The following is a 17688-nucleotide window of genomic DNA, read 5'->3' on the forward strand; positions in this document are numbered from 1 at the left end:
TAGAGTGGATTGGATTGGAGTAGGATGGATTGGATTGGTGTGGCTGGATTAGATGGAAGTGGAGGGAGACTGGATGGGAGTGGGGTGGACTGGAGTGGGGGTGAATTGGGATGGAGTGAGGTGGATTGGACTGGAGTGTGGCATATTGTTTTGGATTAGAAAGGGGCACACTGTTTTGGATTGAATGGGGCAGACTGGAGGGGGGGGGGGCAGATTGTTTTGGTCTGGAGGGGGGCAGATTAGAGTGGGGTGGTTTCAAGTGGGACAGATGGTTTTAGATTTGAGTGGGACAGAATGCCGTGGGGCAGAATGGAGTGGGACAGACTGGAGTGGGACAGACTGGAGTGGGCGAAATTGTTTTGAGTGGAGTGAGGCAGATTGGAGTGGGGCAGATTGGAGTGGGGCAGATTGTTGAGAATTAGAGTACGGCAGATTGGATTAGGCTGGACTGGGTTGGAGTGGGGTGGGGTGAATTGGGATGGATTGAGGTGGCTTGGATTGGGTTGAGGTGAATTGGATTGGAGTAGGGCGTATTGCTTTGGATTGGATTGGGGCAGATTGGAGTGGAACAGATTTTTGTGAATTGGAGTGGGGCAGATTGTTCTGGATTGGAGTACAGCAGATTGCAGTGGTGCAGATTGTTTTGGATTGGGACAGATTGAAGTGGAGCAGATTCGAGTGGGGCATATTATTTTGGACTGGAGTGGGGCATATTGTTTTGGATTGGAGTGGGGCAGATTGCTTTGGATTGGAGTGGGGCAGATTGTTCTGGATTGGGGTGGGGCAGAATAGACTGGCGTGGTTTGTGAGGATTGGGGTGGGTTGGAGTGAATTGGATTGTGTGGGGTGAGGTGGGGATGGACTGAAGTGGGGCGGATTGGGGTGTACTGCACGATTATGTGTTAAAGTATCACTTCAGAAATTACACATAATAAAGAAAAATTTCACTTTTCAATATTTAGAACAAGATAATCATCATCTTTTGAGAACAGCACCCACGAGCAAAAACAAAAGAAAACATGAGTACAAGCGTGAGAAAAGACGACTTGGCAAAATGAAAGAAAGTTAGCTATAAGAAAATAAAACTGTGCAATTTTGTTTTTGACAGTCATGCTCCTTTTGTTTGCAGGGCACTAGGATGGATACTGATTAAGTTGAATCAATCAGTGCTTGGTCCCTGCTCCACACAGGGAAACAGAAAGGATGCCAGGCCTGCAGTAACTTATGAGGATGTAAAGAAGAATGCCATGCAACCCAACAAATGGTAAGTGACAGGCTGGTGCCAAGCCCTTTACTGTACACAGAAGTCTCCCAAGTGACATACATGCGCTAGCACATGCACTCACAGGCTCGACCCTAAAAAGACAATAACAGAGGTGCCATTTTTAGCTCGTGGTCAACCAGGGAGGGGTGCTCCCTGAGGTGTGAGTGAAAGCATGTGTTTTCTTACAGTGTAGAATTTTTGAAAGAAATATTCAAACTATTGATAACAATGCAGATTGGGTTGTTACAATATTTATGGATTAGAGAAACAGAGTCCATCATAAACTGTATAATAATTATATAACAAATACTGGCAATGCCGATATGTCTGGCTTTTAACTGAAAGTACCTCTTCATTCACTTGTGACCTCAACACTCAGTACCTCCTCATATGTGCACTTTGTTACTTATTCATGCACTCATCCATCTGTTCATTTACCCACCGACTCATTTTTGCATTCATCCATCCACAATAAAACACATACAAAATGAAGCAGGCATATGCAAGATTAATTAAAAGAATAAGGCAGAAGAAAGAACGTATTTCAACAGAGGGGTTTGGCTCAATCCTCTTTATTCACTGGTCTGTTTGAGTGTCATTTACATTTGGTTTCCGTTCAAGAAAGGATGCAGCGTGACCACAGGGCAACCCACTTCAGCTACTGGATCTGTTGCCCTGCTAGTGGCAGCATTTTCCTGATCGCATATGCACACCACTGTGAATACAATTCACTGTCACGGCTTGTGAGCCAGGCTCTTAGTTGTGCATTTTTTCTCCATATATGTATTATGTATTTATCTGATTATAAAGCCTAAAACGGTCAATCGAGAGCTAAAAATTACTGCAACATGCACACACACAAACACACACACACAGCTAAATACCACACATAAAAGTACAAGTATGTCCAAAATAACAGTTGGCAAAGCAACATGCAATCTCTTCCCAGAGGATCTAACAAGGATAGTCTGTGTCGAAATCTTCCACTACCAGGGTTTGTCAAAGGCGTAACAAACTCAAAAACCCTTGCCTAGAACTGTGATCTGTGACATTCCAAGAAAAAAAATACTTGTTTAAAGCTTTATTTACAACTGTGTAATAACGATCCACCAGTAAACGCTACTGGCTTTAGCACACGCATTTCACAATAAATTAGTCAGGCCTACTGCCTTTGTCATACATTTTCATGATAAGAGATCAGATGTGTGACATCTAAAATGGCTGCGCAATGAACCGATTAGACATACAGCCATCGTCATTAGCTTGATTGTTCCCAATCCAGGACTACTGTATTGAGCAAAGCTTTCCAACAAGGGAATATAGTCATAAATTTACAAATATGTACAATATTACAGTCGCCAAAACAATCAATATGCAACCTTTCCTGAAGGGAACTAAGAAAGACTACCATAGTGCAAATCTTCTACCTTCAGTGTTTGTGAGAAGAGGTAACCAGCATCAAAATTCTTGCCGTCTATGCTAATTTGTGAGTCTTTCTTTGTAACAAAATACCTGTCTAAATGCTTAACACGGTGTAATAACAATCAACACTTAAAAGCCATTTTGCTTCAACGTATGCTTTTTTTTAAAAAATAAGTCAGGTCTATTGCCTTTTGCCGTAACATTTTGGATCACAGTCATGGAATTTGACAAATGCCATAATTGGACTGGCACCATAACTAATTCAGGCCCACTGCATTGTGCATAAGCTTCTCAGCAAAGCATAAAGTGCAAACACGCACTCTTTTCCAGCAGAAGCAGCCATCGTCTGCTCAATCAAACACTGTAGTTAAGGCAATCAACCTGTAGCAGAGCCAAAGGCCCTCTCATAAATGCTTTTTAAAACTCTTCTTCAGCTGCTCACAAAGGCCCTGATTTCCAGTGTGTCAGAATCCGGGACTTTTATCGCACCAGATAACTGACCATACATGCTATGAAATATGTTATCTATTGTGTGTGATGAAGAACCTTTATTACGAGTTCCTGTGGTTTACCACACCTAAATCAGCAAGGTATATTACTAAATACCATACACATTTCCCCTGCTAAGCTTTGGCCGGCACATAGCGAAGAGTGAGAAAATTAATACAGAAGATAATTACGGAAGCAGTAAATACCGCCCAACTCTTAATTGCGACCCAGGCGCAAACAAAGGTTTAAACCACAGTCAAAAAACACTGACCCGCTTGTAATCAGTGCCATAGAGTCTGGTGGAATGAGGACCGCTTAGACTTCAACCTACACCTGTAAAGGCAAAGGTTTCCTGCCATTATTATTTTTTTGTAACACAGGATACCATTTAACTTCAAGAGACGTGTTAGCAGCTTGAAATGTACGTGCTATTCTAATGGCAGCCGCTGCAGCTGGTCCAGAACTAGTGTTAGATCCAGGGTGACAGACACTATTTTTGCTGTTCACTTTTTTTAATAATGCAAAGCCTTCGAACCATTGATTGTATCAATACTCAGCAAACTAGGATGTGTACTTTGTTCTCACAATGGCTAACGCAAAAGGTAGTAGAAAGGAATCAACTAATTAGGATCTGGAGTCCTCCAGATAAACCACACTCCCCCACCAGAAATACACAGACCGACAAACTCTAAGTCGTTGGAAGTGGTTTATTTAAACATTAAAAAACATCTTATAGCTTTTTAAGCATACTAATTATACCAAGAGTAATGGGTATCCGTTCCCCAAACATTTATCATATTTACATTTTCATATTTACATGTCATGAGATTTTTGTGACCATAAATCAATTCTGACAGGATCCCTTCCTGTCCTGAACCACCATTGGACCACACAGGTGACCCATATCTCACCTGTATCCATAGGAGGGGTGGTTACCCTGACTACGCCGTACCTTGTCCTCATGCTTTGGTTCTGCCCCCCCTCCAATCACCAATCAGACTCGGGGTGTAAGGGGGTGGCCAAGAGCTGGAGCCCCATGTTCCCCCCAGCGATCTGAGTTCCCTTACCCTTTGATTTGGTGTGTACATCTGTTGGTTGGCTCAGAACTTCAGGATCCTATCCCAGGTGTCCTCCCGGGGGCCCCACCTTGGGGACCCCCCCTGTTGCTTCTAGTCTCATTTATATCTCAATTTCCGCCACGAGGGCGACCAGGGCCCAAAAGGTCCTTCGCCCTCCCCACCTAAGAACAGACTACGAGCGAAAGACCACATGCCACAAATGAATTGATCAGTCCCTGCATCAGATAGATGCAACTGGTCCTTGTGAAACATGTGGGAGCCCTTTAAAAGTTTGTGGGGGATGTTCCATAATCGCCCAGGGCCTGGGCAGAGTTTGGCCATCTCCGTGTTAAGCCGGCGTACCGAAACATTGATAGTCCTTGATCTGATCCCTGTGCCCCATTTTCGTTGCGGCACCATGTGGGACCATGCTAATGCAGCATTTGGAAATTGTTTTGCCAACTTAGTAATCTCTAAAAATACTGTTTCTCTTAGAGTCTTGCAACCCAATCGCACCAAGTCGTTGCCTCCTAAGTGAATAATGATAAGATCCGGGGACTGTAGCCCCCCACATCCTTTCGCTATATTGACCAAATGCTGTAGCTGAGTGATGCCTACTCCACCAATTCCACACCAGCAGAACGCCACACCTTGTACCATTGCTGGATTCGACCCACGGAGCGGTTGCACCCGGTATGCCGCCTGTCGAACAAATGAATGCCCCAGAAACCAAACTACATGTTGAGACATTGCACTGAAATGAAAAGAAAAGAGCGTGAGGAGATCGCATACTAGCACCGCGCTGCCTTTATATCAATTCGGGCCTGATGTAACGTCTGTAACATTCTGATGACCACCGCCCGATGCCTTTTACTGCAGAAGCTGACAGGCCAGCAGCTGCTGCCAGTGTAGCTGCCCCTATTCTAAATGAATGGGAGGAGTTTTAGCTTTTAGCTCGACCCCTATTGCCTTCAGGGCCAATTTGAAGACCACCAAGAATTGGTATCGCGATAGGCAGTCCCCGTTAAGGTGTATGAACAAAGCGCCAGCCCGAGGGCGGACCGCGAGGTAACTATTCGTTAGCAATACCGGGCATATCGGTGATCTGGGCGCGGCCCCGAGTGTGATGCGCACCCCCTTTTTAAGATGATCCGTTTTAGATTTGCGCAAGACTATAGAAAGGAAACCCATGCTGACTGTAACGTCACCCCACTGTAATCCACCCGCGTGGTCGCCCTTGGATGAGCCCACCAATTCACTGATGCGGAAGGCCCCGTAGAAAGCCACCGCGAAAGCTGCAGAGAATAAAGCTGACTCAGCGTGGGACGAGCAGATGCCTGGGAGTGCACACAAGATGTTCTCAAGCAGGGGTGCGGTAACGGGGCGCCTAGCGTCTGCCTTACCATGAGCCACCCTGGCCCAACCTGCCAAGGCCCGTTTTATAATAAAGGTGTTCAAAGGTGCCTCAAGTTTTCTGATCTTTGTGAAAAAACGTATTGCCGCCAAATAAGCTTTTGCACACGTCACAGGGCGCCCCAGGCTTTTTAAATGCTGCAGGAAAGCGCAAACCGCGAACTCATTGAATATTTCGGAAATATGCTGCGACTGTAAGAACTGTCTGTAATGGTAGAAATCGTTCTCGTAAGCTTTTCTAGTGCGTGGTGCTAGAGATGTTGCTACTAAATCGGGGAGGGCGGGGCACCAATTCTCCACAGAGACTCTGGGAACTTCGTCATCTTCTCCATCGCCTGGGGGTGATACTGCAGAAAATCCTGCATTAATGAGCGAGACAGAGCGTCAGCTGCGTTGTTATGAACCCCAGGCACATGTTTAGCCCTGAAAGTAATGTTGTGTCGCAGACAAGTCAAAATCAGGTGCTTTAACAGGCGTAGGACCAGTGGGCATGAAGCCCCTTGGCGGTTAATGACTTCTACTACCGCCATGTTGTCAGACCAAAAGATTACAATCCTATTCATCAATACTTCGGCCCAGATATTTACCACTACAACAATAGGGAATAATTCCAAGAAAGCTATGTTCTTGGTCCAACCCTTGCAGACCCAATCTTCAGGCCAGTCAGCTCTGCACCACAGGGAGCCCAATATTGCTCCAAAACCTATGCTACCTGCCGAATCAGTGTACAAGCCCAGCGTTGGGCTGGAGATTGCCTTATCAGGCCAAATCACAGCACCATTGAAATCTTGCAGAAAAAGATCCCACAACCTTAAGTCTTCCTTCACCTCCACAGATAACAGAGGTGTGGTGATGCTTTTCAGACAGCCCGGACATTGAACGAGCGATAGATCTAGAAAAGGGGCGGGCCATAGGGATGATCCTTAGTGCAAAATTCAGTTGGCCTATCAGCACCTGGAGCTGGTGGAGGTTAACTTTCTTTTGGGACAACATTGCACGAATGGATTCCTTGAAAGCCAGCAACTTCTCCTGAGGTAAGCGACACTCCCCGGCTACAGAATCAATTTCAATCCCCAGGAATGTGATGCACATAGAGGGACCAGCCGTGTTTTTCAGGGGCCAAAAGAACCCCGAATTCCTCAAACATTGCGATCAACGCCCGGAGAGCCCACCCGCATTTGTCAGACCCAGGGGGGCCCAGGATTAGGAAGTCGTCCAAATAATGAATGACATTGTGGTGACCAGTACGAAGTGAGAAAGCCCACTGGAGAAAAGTGCTGAACTGCTCAAAATAACTACATGATATACTACAACCCATGGGCATGCATTTATCATAGAAGTATTCACCGTGGAACTGAAAATCCAATCGATGATAATCGTCGGGGTGGACAGGAAGAAGACGGAAAGCTGACTTAATGTTGGTCTTTGCTAACAAGGCCCCCCGGCCTAACGCCCTTACTTTTTCCAATGCGTTGTCAACTGATGCATAGCGGACCGAGCAAAGCTGGGGATCAATGGCATTGTTAACTGATGACCCCCGGGGGGCAGACAAATTGTGGATCAGCCTGAATTGCCCTGGTTCCCTCTTAGGAACCACTCCCAAAGGGGAACACACAAAGCCTGCTAAAGGTGGACTTTTGAAGGGGCCTGCCAACCTGCCCAGGGTCCGCTCTTTTGCCAGCTTCCTGGCCACCCCATAAGCAAAGGAAAACCCGTGAAGAAGTAACTTTGCGGAATCTAAAGCTGGGTAAGCCTGTAACCATGGAAGGAATGTGTTTTGTCTAATAGGGAAAGGCAGAGGGCGGTCAATTTGCTGGCTTACCCAGATCTCTGCCCTTCTCTTTAGACTTCTTGATACACTTAAATTCGGGGTGGGAAGGGTGCCCGCAAAAGGAACAGTTATGCCTGAACTTGCAGGATCCTGCGGGACGTGAACACACCTTTCTGTTGAATGCCCAGCAAGAGCCCTTCTTCTCACCAGACACTTGTGGCCGAAAGGGCTGCCTCCCCGAGACCTTGTTGTTAACGCATTCCAGCCAAGCATTAACCTCGGTTTGATCCCATCCAATGGACGGATCCTCTACCTTAGCCCAGCGAAAATCCCTGTCATATTCCAACCAAGCATACCCCCCATAAGTGTGCTGTGCCTTCAATATTTTATTTGCGTAGTAAATTAAAGAGGAGCCCAACTCTGGCTTTTTCTCCAACAAGACTAACATGAATAAGTTAAAACCAAATAACCAATTTGTAATATTCTCCACCACCTTGAGCTTCCTATCTCCAAAGGACGAAGACTTAGGTTCTTTATCTTTAGTCTCGACCTCCCTCCTTTTTGCCCTTATCAATGAAAAGGTGTCCACAAATTCCCCTTTTCCAGATCTTCTCTTTTACCTCTGAACCAATGTGTGCTGTCAGCTTACCTGGTCTGGATAGTAACGCATCTATTGTCCCTGCCTTTGTAGAATTATCCTGACCCGGAACCTTGCTGGCACTAGGCAGGACGTTTTGAACTATGGGGGGTGATGCGAGAACGGTGCACTGTGTCAGGGTGACACTCAGGCTGTGAACAGATGCTTGCGTGGGATTTGAGGTATGTGCAGCCGATAGTGCGTCCACCTGGCGTTTTAGTTCTTTTAGCGTGTTCTGTAAAGAATCATTTGACCCCCACGGGGTTGTAGGCGGGGGTGTGCTGCTAGGAGGTGCATTAATACTGGCTAACAACCTGGATACTTCAAGTAACGCTTGCCTGGATGGGTCCTGCACCTGTGCCTGATGCTAGGGAGCCTGAAGAGTAGGGGGGGAGGGGACACAGGCATGGCAGCAGGCACCGCTGTGGGCAAAACTACCCCTGGTAAAGGGGCGGGAGGGGCTCCTGACTGTGTTGTGGGTGCCAAGGAGGCCAATAATTTCCAGATATCCGCTAGGACCCTACCAACCCCAGAACCGGTGATGCAATGGTGTTTACCGCTACGCCCTGAGTCACAGGGGAAGGGGCTGCGACTAGGGCAGGAGATTCTGGCAGGTCAATCTGAACTGGGGGGCTGACTACTGCAGTGGGGGTCTGCTTAGAGGAGGCTGGAACCGGCGTTTTACCATTCCTCTTGCGCTTGACTGGGGAGAAAGCAGCGCTTGGAGCTACATTAGACTGCTTTGGGCGATGGCTACTATCCCCACCAACATCTTTAACAGGTGACCCAATGACCTCAACTGAATCCTCACTCCCCAATTTCTCTATAACCAACCTAAGCAACTGGGATAATTCTGGAGCCCTCCCATTTCTTTTTGGGGCTCTCTCCTTTTTTGGTGGCATGATCAAATGTAAATGCAGGAAACCCTCTTACTCTGAAATTGTCAAGAATTTTTTTTATTTTTATTGGTTATTGATGATCCTGCATCAAAATGAATACAATCACAGTTAACCAGTGAATCAAGGATTTAACAATACCTCACATACCTAACCCAGCCATGAACAGCCATATAATTAATGCGACCACAGAGGCTACACCCGCTCTTTGGCTGACCGCAAATGGGCAACTTCTTAATACTGGCTCATGTACGTAACGCATTACCCAGGTAGATGGCTTAACACTGTGCTAAAGCACGAGAAACTTATCTAGGCAGGTGGGTCAACACTGTGCTAAGGCACGAGAAAATTACAAACCCAATGCTAACAAACTGTAAGCCCCCCCAGATGTAACCACAGCTTTCACATAAACATTGTTTTCTTTGCCAGAGAACCATGAGCTTGAGGGGCTTAAGCCGATGCAGAAGTTACCCCTTTTGCAACACAGCAGAAACTTGAAAAAATTCCCCAGCTGACCTGTGAGGCGGGACCCCACAAATCACAGCATTACAACAAGAGCGTTACCCCAAAAACGAGACCAATTCGCTAAGCGCGCGACAAAACCAGATTAAAACAAGTGTTTAAAACAAGAAAGCTAACCAAAGCAAACTTGGCAAAATGCACAGTACGACAACAAGATTAAAAACATGCACTTAAGAGCAAGGTTAATAACCTTAAACAAGGCCAGATAGCCTAGCGTGCGCTTTAAATGCGCTGTACGCCACTAGGGAGTCTGCCACAGAGACCCGGTAATATATCGCCCCCACGTTGTGTCACAAACCAAATAATAAGCCTGGTCCACTCGCACGGTCCGTGGACCTCAAAAACTGCGATTTGCAACGCGCTGCCCAGTTCGATAAATAAAGCCCCCAGAGCCGTGGGACCGAAAACTAGAGCCGAGGTACCAAAAATTGTGCTGCAACGCGCTGCCAAGCTTTAAAAAAATTAGAGACTTAAATAGCACCCCCACGCAGCTTGAAAAACAGGGGCACGTCGCTGGAGCGCGAGCAAAACAAGCTTGTGCGCCGCGCAAAATACTTACAGTACTGCGAAGCAGTGAAGATCCAGATGACAGCGAAGCAGCTAAGAACCCGAAACCGGCAGCAACCGAAGAATCTGAGGACGCGAAATCATAATTGCGGGCACCCGCACACATCCAGCCACCGCACAGGTAAAGAAGGACTAGCACTCTTGGGGGGGCTCTTAAATATCCCCCCACTGGATTGCGGCGGCCGGATCCGGCCAGAGCCCAATGCGGACCCAACGTTCAGCCCCCAGAGTACTTCCGCCCTGAAGCCTCGGAAGTCCATCCGGCCCCTGCGCACCTCTGGTGCCCCCGAGGGGAGTGCTGGCCCTCGGAGGCCCGATCCCTAATGGACCGCGCCCCCCCTCTTTAGGGGGTGGGGGCCCTTCACCCTAACTTCCACTACCCACGATGGCTAAATGTTGAACAAAGTCCCACATGGTTATTCTGAAAATAGAGCATAAATCTAGAACTCGGGGACGACCATGGAAGCTCCCCGGTTCACCAGCTTGAAAGCTAAATGACAATTGCTGAAGATGTCGATCACCACACCAAACAAGCATTTGCAATGCAATAGGTCTCACATTTGTGAGAGTTAGAGCATTTGGCGCTGAAAATGTCAATGTTTTTTACTTATGTGTTTTGGTTTGGAGTGTAGTGTAGTGGATGTATGTGGTGTGTAGTGGAATTATGCGCATTGTATTGGAATTGTTAATTGTGTGGTTTGGAGTATATTTGTGTATTGGAATTATGTGGCATAGTGAATTACAGAAGCCTTACGCACTTATGACTATTGTGATTGCAACATTATGCCTGATGAAAGCCTGGGGGAGTGTAAGTACTGAGGTATCCTCAAGTGTTTCAGGTGAGTTGTGCAGTCCAGAATGTAGGGGGAAGTAGGGACTGGTTAAGGTGGGTTTATAGGTATGCTTAGGATCGGTAGCGTAAGCGAAGGTTTCCTCTCTCTGCCTTCTCTGTACACCTCAGAGGTCTGTGTTCTGTCCCCACCCACCTCTTTTGCAAGGGTTTCATAAACAGAGAAGTAGATCTTGAATAATGACTCCTTAGGGTTTGAAGCTGTTTTTTGGGGAGTCAGCAACTCCTCCTGCGAGTTAGGAATCTGTACTCTGTACATCAATATCCCTCTAGCTCAGGAAGCATAACTTTATGAATGCCTTATGTGTAATTGGAATATTTTCTACATATTAGAGTTGCATCTTTGAAGAGGGAATAAATAATTTGTACTGCGTTGCTTTGACCCAGAAATCCTAATTTGACCCAGAAATCCTACTTAATTTAATTTAGACATCGGGAATCAGTAACGTGTGCCTCCTCTGAGCTAGGATCAGTGATCTCTTTTGAATAGAACCAGAATAAGCAATGGTTCACAGGTTCTTCCCGTGTACTTCAGCTTAGACATTTTTATTGTGTAGTGTTGGTCATATATTCTTTTCCCACTAGTAACAACGCCAACTTGCAACGGCAGGTTTAAATCCAGATATAAAAACACACCTGGCTCTTCCTCTATTTATGACCGTGCAAACTTTAAACAGCAGCCATCTTTCAGGGCAGACAAACCTCTCCCCTGTGAAGGTTTGGATAGATGCCGTAAAAATGCTCTGCTGTGAGCTGAGCAAACACAGATTCCAACAAGTAGGAGTAGGTAGCAGGTAAGCAATGGTAGGAGCAAGAGTAGCAGTTGAAATAGCAGTTATAAGTAGGAGTATGTGAAAGTAAGAGAAGGCATAAAGGGAAGCAAAGGAGAAAGAGTAGGGGTAATTCGAGGACTAGGAGTAAGTATGAATGTGTGTAGGGTAATAGATAATAGTAGGAAGGAGTGGGAGCAGGAATAAATATAAGCATACATTTGAAAAGGTAGGAGCAGGTTCAAGTAAGAGTGGAAATAAGTAAAATAGGCGTAAATGGAAGTAATATACAGTGTGAGCATGAGCAAAAAAAGGTCTAAGTATGAAAGTAGGCAGGAGTAGAGAGAGTAGTTGGAAATAAAAACTAAGAGCAAGAACAAGATGGTAAGAGTACGTAGGATTAAGAAAATTAAAATTAGGGATAAAATGAGCTAAGATTAGCTGTAGGAGTATAAGTAAGCAGGACTAAGTAGACATGCTAGTAGGACTTAGATTATGTGTATAAGTATGAAAAAGAGCAAAGATTAGAAGTAATGAAGAACAGTAGTAAGCAAAAGTAAGATGAGTTATTAGAGGTAGGTAAAAGTACGCAGGAGTAAGTAGGACTAAGTAGGAGTAAAAGAATAAAATGCAAGCAAGAGTAGGGGTACAAGCATGAATAAGTAGTATGTAGCAGAAAGTAGAAGAGTGAGAGGAAAAGTAGGAGAAAGTAGCACAAAAAATATAAGCATTTAAGAGTGTAAAGGTTGAAGAATGGGAATGAATAGCAGCAGGTATGAGTAAGTATGAGTAAGAATAGGCATACGAAGGGCTAAGCAGAAGAGCTGAAGTATTTAAAAATAGTAGAAGGTAAGTTCAAGTAGGCGCATGTAGGAGTAAGAGTGTAAGTAGGAGTAGGTAAGACTAAGTGTAACAGCAATATGGGAATAGGAAAATACAGTAGTAAAAGTACAAAAGAAAGAACAGCAGTAAGTAGAAGTAATAGGAGAAAGCAGATAAACGAGTAGGAGCAGGAGGAAATAGGCGTAACATGTAAGTGGAAGCAAGGGTCTGTAAGAGCATGTTGGAATAATAAAACATAAGAGTAGGGACAGAAATGAGGTGTAAGAGAAATAAGTAAGCAAAATCAAGAGGTTAAGTAACAGAGTAAGAATGAAACCTATGAGTAGAAACAAAAATCTGTAGGAGTGTCTTTAGGAGTAACCGTAGGCATAAGTAGGAAAAGTTGGTGCTGGTAGAATTAAGTGTAACAGTAATGAAAGTAAGATTGAAAGAGACAACAATGCGAAAAGAAAGATGAAAAGACAGCAAATGCTTTCATATTCTTTTAAGACTCCACTGCTAATAAAGCCTGACATGCTTTTCATGCACACAACAGATGAAGAGCAAGGACCTTACATTAAGCACTATTGTAACATATTTAATTTGGTCACGTGTGCTGAAATAGGTACAATTTACGTGTTTTATAGTGTTCACAAACAGCAGAAGCGTGTTACTTGGAGCTATCTGAAATCAGGTTACTGCCATATTTCCGGTAGAGGTATAATTTTTTTCAATAATAGGTTGCACACAGACCTGGTTTCTGTAAAGTGCTGTTTGACGAAGAAGTGAAAGAAAAGTTTTCTCAGTTCCACATGAGCAGTACTTCTAAACTGCTTGGATAAAGCTGAGATGATGCCCGGGAGCAGAACAGTGATTTTTATGGGTCTGACGCCCTGTAGCAGTGCCTTTAGCCATAGGGTCACAGCACGCATGTTTTTACTTGAACTCACCGTTATAGAGAATGTATAGAACGCGTGCAACAAGAGTTGCCAATCCCTGCCCCATTTCGCTGCTTTCCCTGGCACCGTTGGGAAGTTGATAGGAAGGAGCCCTCTCTCCTTCCAAAACAGCATTACCACAGATCTGCACCAGTGAGTAAGTGGCTGCATGCCCTGGGGTGGAGCAACAGCAGCAACAATTCCGAGACGTCGACAGCCATGGAGGACGGGTCTCCTCAGCTCTGAAGTGAGAGTCCAGCACGTGGGAGCCATGCAGCCTTTGGCAATGCTTCTGAAGCAAGTAATCAAGCATTGACAAAGGCAAAATAAAACCAAGCTAATGTCAACTACTGCAAAGGATTGGCTGGGGGCTGGTTGGGGGAGGAAGGGGCAGGAGTGAACATATTCTGCACTGGGAAGTGTTGTGAACAGAGAAAAGGGGTGGTGACGGTAAGGAGGAGAGTTTACAGCTGGGACTAATTAAAGTACTGAGTCTCCGAGCACGGGCTTAGGGAAAAACAACATAAGCAAGCCTGGCCTTTAACCCAATAGTGAACCATCCCACACAGTGTAAACACAGCCTGAAATGTTCTTTGTCCTGTGAATCTTAACAAGAGGCTTGTGCTCACAGGCTCCTGGGGTGAGACTTCACATACCGGAGTCATTGCAGTGCCAATGACCAGCTGTGGACAGGAGCCATTCTAACTGCGTGATGGTGAAACATGAAAGCAGCACCCTGACAAGATTTACAGGCCTGCTTTAAATTGCACTGGAAATCAAAAGAACAAGCATTTGAACAACATAATTTAGAGCCCTGTTAACAGAAACAGACTGGAGCCACTGAAACATCCAGCGCTCTGGTCAAATGCTATTAGCCTAAGAAAAAAGTAATCCCTAAGCACATGCTACATAGGCACAAATGGAAGGGTACAAGTACTAGGGCCATGCTCCAGGGGAGTGTACAACTGTAGAATAGGTGGGACAAAGAGCAAGGATTGACCACTAGCAAGCAAGGATTTTTAAGGACACTGAAACAAACCAATGAAAAAGCAGAGACCCCACAAAGAAGTATAGAAGTATATACTAAAGTATATACAAGAGGTCTCCAATGCTCGACCTAAAAAGGGACGCATTACATATAGCCGAAGCAAACACTTCACAGAAAACATAACTGAGGTCCGAAGGCTTGGGGTAACCAGTTAAACCTCACACGTTAATCACAACTAAGCTAATCTGAATTAAACTGAAAAGTGCACGTTTGCTTAACAATGCCCAAGCGCGATCAAGCTTATTATTGGATAGGATGGTCTTTTAGAGAATTAATCATAAATTATCAAGTTTTCTGGTCTGACATTGTTTTTCTGTGAAGCAATTTCATCACATAATGTACAATTAAGTTGGGTGGGTATTGATTTGAAAGTGAAGATGTACTGTGTGACATGTTGGCTTTCAGTAGCACAGAGCTGCCAGAATTTAAACAAATATGAATCATTATGGAAATATGGCAAACACTTTCACAGAAACTGCCAAACTGAGCAGCCACTGAGCGCAGAAACTAGCGGAACATACTGCTACATTTGTTTTACATAAACCTCCAAAAGAAGAACTGAAAGAAAAATAAATATTCTGCAAGCATCGCTTTACAAATAAATAATTATGAAGCTGTGCTTGTACCTTAATGGTTTCTGGATACTCGCAGAATATCCTCAAACACTGCCCCCGCTAGAGCATCCAGGTTGTCCCCAATTAACATCCATGAGACAAATGTGCACACAAAATGCATCTCTACGAGAATCATATTCGCATTTCTTGACAATCAGGAAATCGTAATTCTGCTGCCTGCACGTTTTGCACAGAGGTTGAAGGATCGTACAATTGAACTTCGGTTAATTCTGCAGCATCACTTTGAAACTACAACCAAGATATTTAATCGGGTAGTCTTTAATTACCTTTAGAGAGGAAAAACAATAAACTTTACATTTCAAACTCCAAAGCCTAATAACCAGTGCAAAATAACGCTGAAATATATATTTTTTAAAATAATCTTTATTTCTACATATAAATAACAATTTTCTGAGCACTTGTTTCTCTGTCAAATTTCATACTTTTGGTCCCAATTCACTCTTTCCTTTAAAGGAGATGGCCGTTTTCAGGCTCGAGGAGGTCACTCTGGTCACTGTTCTTTAAATGTAGCCATCACATTTCTTCTCAGTTCTGCTATTAAAGCAAGCACAGACCTGCATGAAGGGTGGTAAAATCTACTCAAAATCTGATCATTTCTCGTAATGGAAATAATTGTGTAACACTGACTTTGTTCTTCTCCATCACTAAGTAATTTAAAATAATTTCAGAGGTTTTAGAAGAGTAGTCATAGTAACATCTCCTTCACATTGTCCACATGTTAGAGCAGAGTTGGTGATCAGGATGCCCTCAATTGTTCGAGGAGAAGAAACATGCTCAATAAATAAACTGATGTGGACTGACAGCAAAGCAAGAAAATATCACATCATGTCTGGGGGATGATACATCTCATCAGCCACCTTCCTGGCCAGCTCCCCCGTCAAAACTACATTTCTCATTTCGGCTGAGGTGGGAAATGAAGAAAAATAAATTAATCAGCCGATGTTCATTTAAAACTGATAAAGTAACAATCCATTTCTAACTCATAGGCTGTGGGGAAACGTTTAGTACTGTTTCTACATGCTAGATTTATTCAGTGAATTGGTATTATCAAAACACCAATTCCTTATGCTTCTGATGAATTTTATTGGCAAGTCCCAACATGATTCATTCATCCGGGGTTTTGCGCTATAATCCAACTAAGCACTAACTTTACATAGTAAGTCTCCAGAATTACTGAAATTGTGGAGAAGATGCAAAACGCAAACAAGTACAAAAGCAGCTGCTATCCCGGACATCGTTGTCACACAGAATGAGAGTGCCTTTGCCTTTAAGAAAATGTTAGCATAGGCTGAATTTGTTTTAAAGTATTGTAATGTTTGAAAGAAGCCAAATAAAATGTTATCAAATAATTGTTGCCTGTATGCTTACCTGGGTTTCTTTTACTCTCATGACACTGGAATTAAAATGAAATTGATCACCAAATACACTGCCTAAACCACTCAAATCAACTAAAACCACCCTTCTTAATGTTCACAGAATATACCAGCAGAGACAAGACAGTCATAGCTTTGCATTCTTAGTATGTGGTGTGGAACCCTGTACCTAAATCAATTACTGATGAACATGATCTTCACAGGTATAGAAAGAATCTTAAAGCTTTTCTGTTCAGTTACATTTCCACTCATTCAGTATACAAAAGGCTCAACTGTGTGCTCCTCTGCATCGTCGTCGCGTCATTTGCATTGGATGCTTTCGCTCCCAATCTCCAAAACCTTTATTCCCCCCTTTCCTTCCCATATGCTTTGAAATGCCCATGTACAATGGAATACGTTTTAAAAATTAACAAACAATGTTAAAATAAATAATTTATCAATGATTATTTGACAGGTGTGGAGTTATTAATTTGGGAGAGGGTATACGTACAAACAATATCTTGTTAGGTTAGAAACACAGTCCTACGAGAATCTCTGTTCAACTCCTGGAAAAAAAGCAGCAAGCAATTCCATAAAGAAATGCATGTTTTGTTCAAGAGGTACTAAGCAACAATAAAGATAAAAACACAGAAAATAAAATGCTCAAACCATTTTAGACAAATATAGACGATATTGAGGAAAATAGACACAAATTATCAAACTCGAATAAGATAAAGGGGAGGATCCGATTTAAAAAAAAATGTTTTAAGATAAAATACACCAGGAAAACTCAAGGCTACAATTGAAAGTCACAGTTCGCAGTTGTCTAGAACCTATGCATGAATTCAGGCTCACTACACTGGAGCGGGAGTTGAGTTAACTAAGTGAAGCATATTGGTCACAGGTTTTACCTTGGGACATAAAAGTCCACTAGTAGCGCAAGGCAGAATGCTGAAGCTGATGAGGATCTTTCAAAGTCTGATATATCACTCCTGAATTCTAGCTGAAGCTTTCGGTTTTGGCACCAAAACCTTACACGATGTCAAAGAAGGATTCAATAGCCACACAAGTTACTTCGCCACGGGGATCAATTTGGCTCTTCACCCCAGACCAAGATTTTATCCTCAGGCTGTCACTGTTTTGGTTCTTGAAACCTTCTAGTGAGGCAAGGCTGGGAGGTGTAGCCGGACAGTGCTCCATGATGCCAGAAACCTCTGAATACCTTCCCCAAGTT

At 44.0% G+C, this 17688-nt stretch overlaps 1 protein-coding gene across 3 annotated transcripts in view; it reads right to left on the reverse strand.

The window, feature by feature from the left end:
- Positions 1–17688, reverse strand: part of SGSM1 (small G protein signaling modulator 1) — a 950757-nt gene that overhangs the window by 913878 nt on the left and 19191 nt on the right. The gene's annotated exons all lie outside the window — the stretch shown is intronic.

This window comes from Pleurodeles waltl, chromosome 11 (genome assembly GCF_031143425.1).
Source record: "Pleurodeles waltl isolate 20211129_DDA chromosome 11, aPleWal1.hap1.20221129, whole genome shotgun sequence".
Taxonomy (NCBI): Eukaryota; Metazoa; Chordata; class Amphibia; order Caudata; family Salamandridae; genus Pleurodeles; species Pleurodeles waltl.